Source organism: Cervus canadensis, chromosome 4 (genome assembly GCF_019320065.1).
Source record: "Cervus canadensis isolate Bull #8, Minnesota chromosome 4, ASM1932006v1, whole genome shotgun sequence".
Lineage (NCBI taxonomy): Eukaryota > Metazoa > Chordata > Mammalia > Artiodactyla > Cervidae > Cervus > Cervus canadensis.
The window spans coordinates 12,044,427-12,056,644 of record NC_057389.1 but is presented as its reverse complement, the minus strand read 5'-3'; positions in this window follow the sequence as shown (position 1 = coordinate 12,056,644).

The window sequence follows — 12,218 nt, the reverse complement described above, 5'->3', positions numbered from 1 at the left end:
ATGTTCTTTTGCCTGGTGACAGGGTAGAAAGAGGACTCTGATTTCATGAAATACACGTGGTACAAATTTATAAGTCAGTTCATGGCTGCCATGTCCATGAAAAACACTCTCACAAGAATTCATGTGATCACTTCCTTCTGTGGACTCAGTGAAGATGCAGAAGATCTACATTTTAATAGGATGGATGGTTAACTTAAATGATTGCTCTATGTTCTGAATAATGTCCACACCTATTTAGCTTTGAATAGAGAACTCTGGTCAAAGGAAAGAAATGGACCCGTGACATTGGCTAGCCTTCTTACAGTGTTGGGTCATAAATATAGTCGGGCCTTTGAGTAAAAACAACTCCAGAAACAGTGACAGCTTGCAGTTCTCATTAGTATCATCAAATGTGGTAGAACTTTGTATTGACTAATTTTGTATGCCAAAGGGGGCACAACTTTGAGGACACTCAATTTTTATTTTCTACAAAAGCATTGAGACTGGATTTTTCTCACTGAATAAGTCCTGAGCCAGACCATACTAAGACAAGCCCCAAACTTGCCAGGCATGGGAATAATAGTCACACAAAGAATATTTGTGAACATAAAATAAAGATGCAACAGATAGCTAAAATTAACAAATAATCTCAATCATTTTATGCTCAAATCTTTCAGTGACTCCTTATGAAGGAGAAAAGTGCTATGAGAAAAGGGGGGTTGGAAGGGTGACCCATCCAATCAAGTCAAGTGATGGAGGGCTCCAAGAGAAATGTTCTTAAGGGCACAGATAGCCAGCAGAATCTTGTTCTTCTGTTAGGTTGCTGAACTTGAATCCGTGGGTTCTCTTGCTGCCATCCTTGGAGTGTAACAAAGTGAGAAGTCCCTGGGGCAAACTTGAACAGTGTACCTGTGATTCTGGAGGCATGATTGAGGATGACAGCTCCAAATGCAGAGGACCACAGATGGAGCATATGGGATGGCAAGGAGAAAGGGCAGGTTTTGCACTACCCTGCCAAGCTAAGTTAGGAGAGCATCAGGAAAATCACCCATAGAAATAAGGAGTGTTCCAAAAAGAGATTGGCATCTTGTTTCTCGGTTGAATATTGATTTATGGGTCAGACTGTTGATATACTCTGTACTGATATGAGCTGGCAGGAAGGTAATGGAAAGTGATAACAGGGCAGAAAAACAAATACTGTTGCATGCTGCATTTTTTCAGAAAGTAAAAGTGAAAGTCGCTCAGTAGTGTCCGACACTTTTCAACCCCATGGACTGTATAGTCCATGGAATTCTCCAAGCCAGAATACTGGAGTGGGTAGCCTTTCCCTTCTCCAGGGGATCTTCCCAACCCAGGTCTCTCGCATTGTAGGCAGATTCTTTACCAGCTGAACCACAGGGAAGCCTTTCAGAAGAGGAATCTAAGATGCAGATTAGTATGTTGGTCACTCAGTAGGGATTGCTTTTGGGAGTAACACCTATGGGAGGAAGAGGGAAGGAGACAGGATTGGACATTGCAAATCTGACAAAGACCATCTCTGAAGCTGGAGAGATCATCAAAGTTCTTCTGAGTTGAAATGAAGGGGCTGAGCCTTTATAACCCCTGCACTGACCCATCATTGGGCAGGCTGTTTCTGAAAGAGGTGAGAATTTGGGCAAGATCATTTTTTTATCAGATGAGTTAATCCCAAAATGCAGCTGGCAGCTGAGGTCTTTCTTCTGGCTTCATGAAATTGTTGATTTGAAAAACTGAGGTCTGGACAGCACATTATGGTGTTCAACATAAAAGCTTTTCTTCTTACAGCTTGGTAGCTCAGAGCTAAGGAGAGGGTATTAGGGTCCTCCAGAGGAACAGAACAAACAGGATGTATATATATGTGTGTGTGTATGATATATATATACACATATACATACAAATATACACACATATATATATACACACATACATAATAGGATGTAATTTATATTATATGTAATATATATTATATAAGTGTATGCATATAATTATATAAATTATATTTGTATATATTATATGTATAGCATATTTTATATCTTATATATACATATATATTGAGAGGGGAGCAGGGAAAGACTGATTTTGAGGAATTAGCTTTATGCAACTATTTAAGATCCATGGACATAACATCTGATCTATGAGGAAGTGCAGAAGAGGGAGACATTAGGAGTTTGGAATTAATTGAGATAAAATAGATATATGATACAGATACTCAGCAAGGACATACTGTATAGCACAGGAAACTATACGCAATATCTTGTAATAACCTATAGTGGGAAAGAATCTAGGAGAATGTATACATTATATATATGTATATATATGTAGTGTATATATATATATATACACATATAGGTTTATAAATAATGTATATTTGACCACTTTGCTGGCCACATCCTTATAAATTAATTATACTTCAATTAAAAAATAACCCCCATTCAAGGCAGAAAATGCCAAGAAATAAAACTCCCCATCTTTCAGCAATTACACGTAGATCAATCATTCAACTAAAAATAAAACCCTTATCTGCTCCTCTCTCCAAAAAAAAAAAAAAAAATGAAAGAGAGGAAATATGAAAGAACACCATACTGCTTTAACCTATGAAAGGTGTTTGTAATGGCCCATTAGTCACTGTACAGGTACTAATGCTTTCTCTCTTTGTGGCACATGCTTAGGCCATCACTGTGGATTGAATCCAGCATGAGAGCTTTCAAAAGAGCAAGGTTCAGGGCTTCTAGCCAGAGACTCAGAGAGGTTATTAGTATCCATGCTGTCTCTACCATCCACACCCTTTTGGCTAAGATTCCACGTATATGTGAATCACACACCCCAAATATGTTAACTCTGTAGTGTAGTGGTCCTCATTAGGAACTCTCTTGAGTAGGTACTAACAAGGTGCTATTGCCAGAAGTGAGATTTTGATTCCTAATATACACACAAATGAGCAGACACATAGTAATGTATACATGTGTAAAAATAGCACAGGTAAAAGGGAACCAGATTTGAGCCATCTTAGTAATTTTGAGCCATTTTGAGACTTACTTAAAAAGACTCTTTGCTGGCAAGGGTATTCTCATGGCAAAAGGCAGAAGTTGTGAAGGGGGATTAAAAAAATATGCATCTTTCAGAACCTGGCATGTATTTCCTAAGACAGTATCTTATTTCCTAAATGCTGTGAAAATATTAAGAAATATGGTAGAGAATAAACTCATAATAGTTTGATCCAGGTCGAAACACAAATTAGAGGGATTGATGAAGGTTATCTTTAGGAAGAAAGGTTTTAGATAATGTTTGGTATGATCAAGAGGATACATAATTTTAGCGTTCTGGTAAAGTCTTCACCAATAAAAGTTTTTAAAAGGGAAAAAAAATCCCAGTCTTTACAAGGAAATTGTGGTGAAAGTATAAAAGAAAACTGCAGGATGGTTTTGACGTAGGCTTCTGTTTCTCTCTGTGTTAAATTATACTAAACCGCTATATGGAGAAAAAAAAATGTAACCATAACTAAAATCACTGTGAAATTTTTAAAATGAAGTAAAACTACTGAAAGTACCCATGTTTTCATGAATGTCATGAAAATATTATAAGATGGTGTTTTTTTTTTTCAATGACAGAGATGTTGTAGGTAACAGAATTTTATGATGGCTATCGAAGAGGAAAACCTGGAGAGAAATATAGGGGAGTTTATTTCTTAAAATGAATTTGTAGAAAGTCAAGATATATAATTTTGATAAAGTGAGAAACAGATTCAAGTATTATATTGAATCATTATCCTTGAAAGATAGAACAGAGAATAGAATGCTAGTATATCTAGTGACTGTGATGTAATACTAAGTAGCTGTCTTGTATGAGACATGTTGTTCGGCTTGTCCTTCCATTCTGTTTTTTCACCTGCTCGTTCCCCAGTCTGATAAGGAGTTTAGCTTATTTCTTGATTGTCCTTTGAGTCATTCATCTGCATCACTGAACCTGAGAGATCCCATGAGTTAGATCTTTACAAATAGAGGTATTGAACTAATCCTAAATTATACATTCTCTAGCAAAATGACCCCTTCCAGTTCTAATACTGAGTGCTTGGTTTCATCAGGGAAGTAACTTTCAAAGTTCTTGAGGACAGCATTTTGTTTCCTGACTAGCTTGAATGAGAGAAAAATATTGAAGATCATACATCCTTTCATTCTGGTACTGGTGGATACCTAGTGGAATATTCACAGTGTTTCCTATTTTTGAGTGAAACAGTTGAAAGGGTGAAACTGTAATATGTTGAGTCTTCAAACTTCAAATATTTATAGAGAGGAATGGATTTTGTAAAAAAAGATGTATGATTCCTTCTCCATATTGGTGACCAAGGCCACAGCCCTTGATTGCCTGGTCACTTGCCAAAGGACTCTGGCATATTACCAGGTCCCAGTCTTTGAAGTAAAAGACAGATAGCAATACGTTCCTCAGGCCAAGGAATTTTAGGTAAGGATTTTAGGTTTTAGCAGGGGAAAATATTAGAATAAAGGAAATAAATAGGAGCTTGAGGGATTCATCTATCAACTCATTATCTTGAAAAACTTATTGTGCAGTGGCTGCAAATATTCCCACATGATTAGGCTTTGGGTAATGCTAATCACATTTTCTTTGTGGCTTAATATTAGCCAGTGAAGTTAATTTTTTTTTTTTTCAAATAAAGACTGTGTGAAACAAAAAAATAAAGTTAAAATGTCTCTATTTTTCAATTAAATAATACATGATTGATAACTTGAATCAACATTGGAATCAAAGTATAAAGTGTCAAATAGCACTGAAAGCATGAAAATTTATGGGTACTATTCTAAATAACTATCAGGGCAGATTGCCAGTCTCCATTATGGAAGTAAATTAGCAGGGATGTTTTGGCTGAAACACTGAAGAGGAATGTTGAGTTCTGTTGTGCAAAAAATATCCCTTTTAGTTCCAGTTGGATGTGTTTGGCAACTTCTCCCAAGTGTGTTGGTTTAATACACAATACCTCACATAGCCATCTGGTCTTTACCATGAGGAGAGAGAAAATTACCTACATTTTAAATAGGTTCACACAGATATCTTTGTCAGGCAGAGATCTTTCTGGATCTGATGAATCAAAATTCCTTTCCCCTCTTTTTTACCCTAAAACTCACATCCCCTCTCATAATTCAAGCTGTATAAATGTGTATATGTATGTGTGTGTGTGTGTACACATGCACATGTGCTGTTTTATGTGTCTCTGAAGGACACTTGGTTTTATCTTTTTTTAAGAAATGGAAATTTTATTTTAAAAGTCATAGATTTTTTTCAATATTGTCACACTGTGTATGTGCAGAATGCTTCAATGCATTTTGTGTTTAACTGAATGAGTTTCAGACACTTTAATTTCCTCTTAAAATCCATCTTGTTTCAAAAAGAGAAATATTTCTGTAAAGTTTTTTTTTTTCATATTATATCATTTGGTTTATTAGAATTTCATCCTTCTTTCCTTCAGAATCAGAATTTGAAGGTTGGCTACAGAATTTTAGATTTTACAAATGAGTAAAATCAAAGACTTTTTTTTTCAAATGTTGCCAGTTGAAGTTTTGACTCAATGGTTTTAGGACAAATTGTGAAGGGCAACTTAAGATGCAAGAAGATACCACAGCTCTAGAACTGTCTAATCATTAGAAAAGTAGGGTCTCACATGATTAACTGAATTGTCTTTATACTTTATACTCCATATTAGTAGTGTGGTAGTCATGGGTCGTGCAGGTCACATTGAAAACTAAGGGTGACCTTTCCTAAGAGAAACAGTTTGGTAAAGTAATTGTATGTGTGATCTTGCAAATATGATTTATTTATTTATTAAATATTTTAGTTTTATTGGAGTATAGCTGATTTATAATGTGTTAGTTTCTGCCGTACAGCAAAGTGATTCATATATTTATATATATTCATTCTTTTTTAGATCCTTTTTTCATACAGATATCATGCTACACAGTAGGTCCTTTTGGTTGTCTTATATACTGTATCTTGTATACAATAGTGTATGTGGGTATTTATTCCCAAGCTCCTGATTTATCCCTCCTCCCCACACTTCCCCTTTGGTAGCTCTAAGTTTGTTTTCACTGTCTGTAAGTCTGTTTCTGTTTTGTAAAATAAGATAATCTTTTTTTGTAAAATTAGATTTCACACAAGTGGCATCATAAGAGATTTATCTTTATCTGTCTGGTTGACTTCCCTTAGTTTGATAGATCCATCCACGTTGCTGCACATGGAACTCCTTCCTGCCCATCAGCAGAAGAATGGATAAGGAAGCTGTGGTACATATACACCATGGAATATTACTCAGCCATTAAAAGAATTCATTTGAATCAGTTCTAATGAGATGGATGAAACTGGAGCCCATTATACAGAGTAAAGTAAGCCAGAAAGATAAAGACCAATACAGTATACTAACACATATATATGGAATTTAAAAAGATGGTAATGATAACCCTATATGCAAAACAGAAAAAGAGACAAAGATGGACAGAACAGACTTTGGGACTCTGTGGGAGAAGGCGAGGGTGGGATGTTCTGAGAGAATAGCATTGAAACAAGTATACTATCAAGGGTGAAACAGATCACCAGCCCAGGTTGGATGCATGAGATAAGGGCTCAGGGCTGGTGCACTGGGAAGACCCAGAGGGATGGGATGGGGAGGGAGGCGGGAGGGGGGATCGGGATGGGGAACACATGTGAATCCATGGCCAATTCATGTCAATGTATGGCAAAAACCACTACAATATTGTAAAGTAATTAGCCTCCAACTAATAAAAATAAATAAATAAAAAAAAAAAGAAAGTGGTTAAGGGAACAAATCCCAAGAGCTCGCATAAGAAAAAAAAAAAAAAAGAAGTAGCCTCCATATTGTTCTCCACAATTTACAATCCCACCAATAGTGTAGGAAGCTTCCTTTTTTTCCACATCTTCTGAAGCATTTATTGTTTGCAGATTTTTTCACAATGGCCCTTCACGCTGGTGTGAGGTGATACCTCATTGTAGCTTTGATTTGCATTTCTCTGATAATTAGTGATATTGAACATCTTTTCATGTACTTTTGGACTATCTGTATGTCTTCTTTGGAGAAATGTCAGTTTAGATCTTCTGCCCATTTTTTGATTGGATTGTTGGTGTTTTTTTTTTTTTTTTTTAACATAGAGCTGCACAAGCTGTTCATTTATTTTGGAGATTAATCCCTTGTTGGTTACTTTGTTTACAAATAATTTCTCCAATTCTGTTGGTTGTCTTTTCATTTTGCTTATGATTTCTTTTTCTATGAAAAGCTTTAAAGTTTAACCAGGTTCCATTTGTTTTTATTTTCATGACTTTATGAGGTGAATCTAAAAAGATCTTTCTGATACTAACATCCTCTTAACAAAGTTATTTATTGTAAGAAGTCTGTCTCTGAGACGGCATAAGTACAACTAAAACACTCAATAAATGCTAGCTGTTATTATTTTTTTTAAAAGAAGATCTTTCTGTGATTTATATTGAAGAGAGTTTTGCTTATATTTTCCTCTAGGAGTTTTATGGTGTCTGGCCTTACATTTAAATCTTTGATCCATTTCAAGTTTATTTTTTGTTGGTGTTATAGAATGTTCCCAAATCATTCTTTTATGTGTAGCTGTTCAGTTTTCCCAGCACCACTTATTGAAGAGACTGCTTTTTCTCCAATGCACATGCCTGCCTTTTATGTCATAGCTTTATTGACCATAGGTATGTGGGTTTATTTCTGGGCTTTCTATTCTTACTCTGTTGATATATATTTCTGGTTTTGTGCCAGTGCCATTCTGCTTTGGTGAATGTAGGCTTGTAGCGTAGTCTGAGAGCAGGGAGGCTGATTCCTTCAGCTTCATTTTTCTTTCTCAGGATTGCTTTAGCTGTTTGGGTCTTTTGTGTTTCCATATAAATTTTAGAATTTTTTGTTCTAGTTCTGTGAAAAATGCCATTGGTAATTTGATAGGGATTTCATGGAATCTGTAGATATATTAGGGTAGTATAGTCATTTTGGCAATGTTGACTTTTCCAATCCAAGAACACAATATATCTTCCTATCTGTTTGTGTCTTTCATCAGTGTTTTAATGTTTTCAGAGTAGAGGTCTTTTGTCTCCTTAGGTAGGTTTATTTCTAGATATTTTATTCTTTTTGATATGATGGTAAATGGCATTGTTTCCTTAATTTCTCTTTCTGATGTTTTGTTGTTAGTGTATAGGAATGCAAGGGATTGCTCTGTGTTAATTTTGTGTCCAGCAACTTTACTGAATTCACTGAGCTCTAGTAGTTTTCTAGTAGCATCTTTAGGATTTTCTATGAATAAATCATCTGCAAAAAGTCACAATTTTACTTCTCTTCCAATTTGGATTCCTTTTATTTCTTTTTTTTTTCTCTGTCATGGCTAGGGATTCCAAAACTGTGAATAAAAGTGGTGACAATGGACATCTGTGCCTTGTTTCTGATCTTAGAGGAAATGCTTTCCACTTTTCACCGTTGAGAATGATGTTAGCTGTGATTTGTCATACTTGGCCTTTATTATGCTGAGGTAGGGTCTTTCCTGGTGGCTCTGGCTGTAAAGAATCTGCTTGAAATGCGGGAGACCTGGGTTCAATCCCTGGGCTGGGAAGATCCCCTGGAGAAAGGTATTGCAACCCACTCCAGTGCTCTTGCCTAGAGAATACCATGGACAGAGGCTCATGGTACAGTCACAGTGAGCTACAGTCCATGGGGTTGCAAGAGTCAGACACGACTGAGTAACTAACATGCGCGTACACACACACACACACACACACGCACACACATGTTGAGGTAATTTCCTTCTATTCCCAGTTTCTGGAGAACTTTTATCATAAATGGGTGTTGAATTTTGTCAAAAGCTTTTTTTGCATCTACTGAAATGATCATATGATTTTTATTCTTCAGTTAGTGTGCTGTATCACACTGAATGATTTTTTAATGTAAAAGAATCCTTGCATCCCTAGACTAAATCCCTCTTGATCATGGTGTATGATAATTTTAATGTATTATTGGATTTGATTTGCTAGTGTGTTGTTGAGTATTTTTTCATTTACATTTGGTAAACTTTTATTTTAAACTTAAAAATAAGTTTTTCATGATATATGTCTAATGCATAATAAAAAAATGTTACTTTTTTTTGATGGAGTAACATCATTTTGTGTATTTTTGGTTTCATATATTCAAAGTGAATTCTTGAGTTTAATGAGAAAAAATGAAAGGACAAATCCTTCATATTAACCCACAAATTTACCTTTACTGACACTTTTCATTCCTTTGTGTGGATCTGAGTTATATCATGTATTGTTTTCCTTCTGTGTGAAGAAGTTCCTTTAACATTTTCTGTATTGCAGATCTGCTGGATACCAGCTAATCTGAGTATATCATTATTAATCTTATTTTTTTTCAGTTACTTAGAAATACATTTATTATTTAATAAAAATTTATATACAGCATATATTTCCATTTTCTTATTAAACCTATAAAGTCACAGAAAAAAATTTTTATGTCAAAGATGTGACTGTAGGTATCTTGAGACAAGGGGATTATAACTTTTGACTACATTTTATTCATGAAAATTGTTTCATTTTGTCATATCCTTCCTTTTATTATTGTGGTAAAATATAGGTAATGTAATAGTTATCATTTTTGCTATTTGCAAGTATACAGTTCAGTGGCATTAAATACATTCACAATGTTATGTAACCACCAGCACTGTTTACATCCAAACCATTTTCACCGTCCCTAACAAAACCTCGGTACTTAACAGACAATAACTCTCCTTTCTTGCTTTCTGTTCTGCTTTCTGTATTTATGAATTACATATGCTAGGTAATTCATATAAATGGAATCATATGGTATTTGTTCTTTGGCATTTGGCTTATTTCACTAAGAATAATGTTCTCAAGGTCCGTCTATATTATAGCATATATCAAAGTTTCATTCTGCTTTATGACTGAGAAAAATATTTTTATATTTTAATTTTTGAAACTTATGTGTTCATGGACACTGCAGTAATAACTGAAGGATAAAATACCTAAAAAATATTTTATTAGTAAAGACTTTGACTCTCAACCCTATCGATCATCATTCAGTTTGAGGTGGACACTCATATATCCTTATGATTTTGTAAATATTGTCCTCTTATGTGGCTTTGTGCAAAACAGACTCCGTCCTTCTGTTCTCCACCTTGAATGCACACAGTCTGAAACACCCATACGCCGGGTAATAGCTTTCTAAAATGCTGCAGCGTCCTTACTAAATTAGCTGAAAATCGTATTGTGTTTTAACAAAAGGTTATTCTATGGCTGCTACATACTGACAGGTGAAAAATATTCTAAGGTTCAAGGCATACTCTCCACATGCTCACCATTTAGTGGAGGAAAAGGGTGAATATGCAATGCTAATGCTATTCAGAAAGTACCGTGGAAGTAGACAGAGTGTACTTGCTACTGATTAATGAGAAGGCACTATATTCCAGAGAGGTAACCCGCAACATGTATCAGGAAGGATAAACAGTATTTCTGCAGTTGAAGGAGACAGCAGGGCTATTCTAAGCAGAGAATCACACATGTAAAACTATTAGGCTTAGCTTGAAAGAATGGTCAGATATTTAACATATCAGGAGATATAAGTGTGTAGAGGAAAGAAATAATAGAGATGAGGCACCAATTTTCAAATTAAAATGTCAAAGATAATCATAAACAATGACAAAATTAATTTTTCCTAAAAAAATTAAGCACCATTCAGTAATTTGAATTTAAATAGTGATGCTTTAACATTAGCTGTGCTTGACTCTTGTGAAAATAGATCTTTGCTTTTTTTTTTTAATTTTGTTGAAAGCAATGTGCTGTGATTGAAAGATCTTAAGCTTTTGAGTTTTTAATTAATTATATTACTTTAGTGATATTTTTTTTTAAATTTTTTTATTAGTTGGAGGCTAATTACTTCACAACATTTCAGTGGGTTTTGTCATACATTGATATGAATCAGCCATAGATTTACACGTATTCCCCATCCCGATCCCCCCTCCCACCTCCCTCTCCACCCGATTCCTCTGGGTCTTCCCAGTGTACCAGGCCCGAGCACTTGTCTCATGCATCCCACCTGGGCTGGTGATCTGTTTCACCATAGATAGTATACATGCTGTTCTTTTGAAACATCCCACCCTCACCTTCTCCCACAGAGTTCAAAAGTCTGTTCTGTATTTCTGTGTCTCTTTTTCTGTTTTGCATATAGGGTTATCGTTACCATCTTTCTAAATTCCATATATATGTGTTAGTATGCTGTAATGTTCTTTATCTTTCTGGCTTACTTCACTCTGTATAATGGGCTCCAGTTTCATCCATCTCATTAGAACTGATTCAAATGAATTCTTTTTAATGGCTGAGTAATATTCCATGGTGTATATGTACCACAGCTTCCTTATCCATTCATCTGCTAATGGACATCTAGGTTGCTTCCATTGCCTGGCTATTATAAACAGTGCTGCGATGAACATTGGGTGGTGCACGGGTGTCTTCTTTTCAAGATCTGCGTTCCTCCGTGTGTATGCCCAGAAGTGGGATTGCTGGGTCATATGGCAGTTCTATTTCCAGTTTTTTAAGAAATCTCCACACTGTTCTCCATAGTGGCTGTACTAGTTTGCATTCCCACCGACAGTGTAAGAGGGTTCCCTTTTCTCCACACCCTCTCCAGCATTTATTGCTTGTAGACTTTTGGATAGCAGCATCCTGACTGGCGTGTAATGGTACCTCATTGTGGTTTTGATTTGCATTTCTCTGATAATGAGTGATGTTGAGCATCTTTTCATGTGTTTGTTAGCCATCTGTATGTCTTCTTTGGAGAAATGTCTGTTTAGTTCTTTGGCCCATTTTTTGATTGGGTCATTTATTTTTCTGGAATTGAGCTTCAGGAGTTGCTTGTATATTTTTGAGATTAATCCTTTGTCTGTTTCTTCATTTGCTATTATTTTCTCCCAATCTGAGGGCTGTCTTTTCACCTTACTTATAGTTTCCTTTGTAGTGCAAAAGCTTTTAAGTTTCATTAGGTACCATTTGTTTAGTTTTTGCTTTTATTTCCAATATTCTGGGAGGTGGGTCATAGAGGATCTTGCTGTGATTTATGTCGGAGAGTGTTTTTTTTTTTTTTTTCTCTAGGAGTTTTATAGTTTCTGGTCTTACATTTAGATCTTTAATCC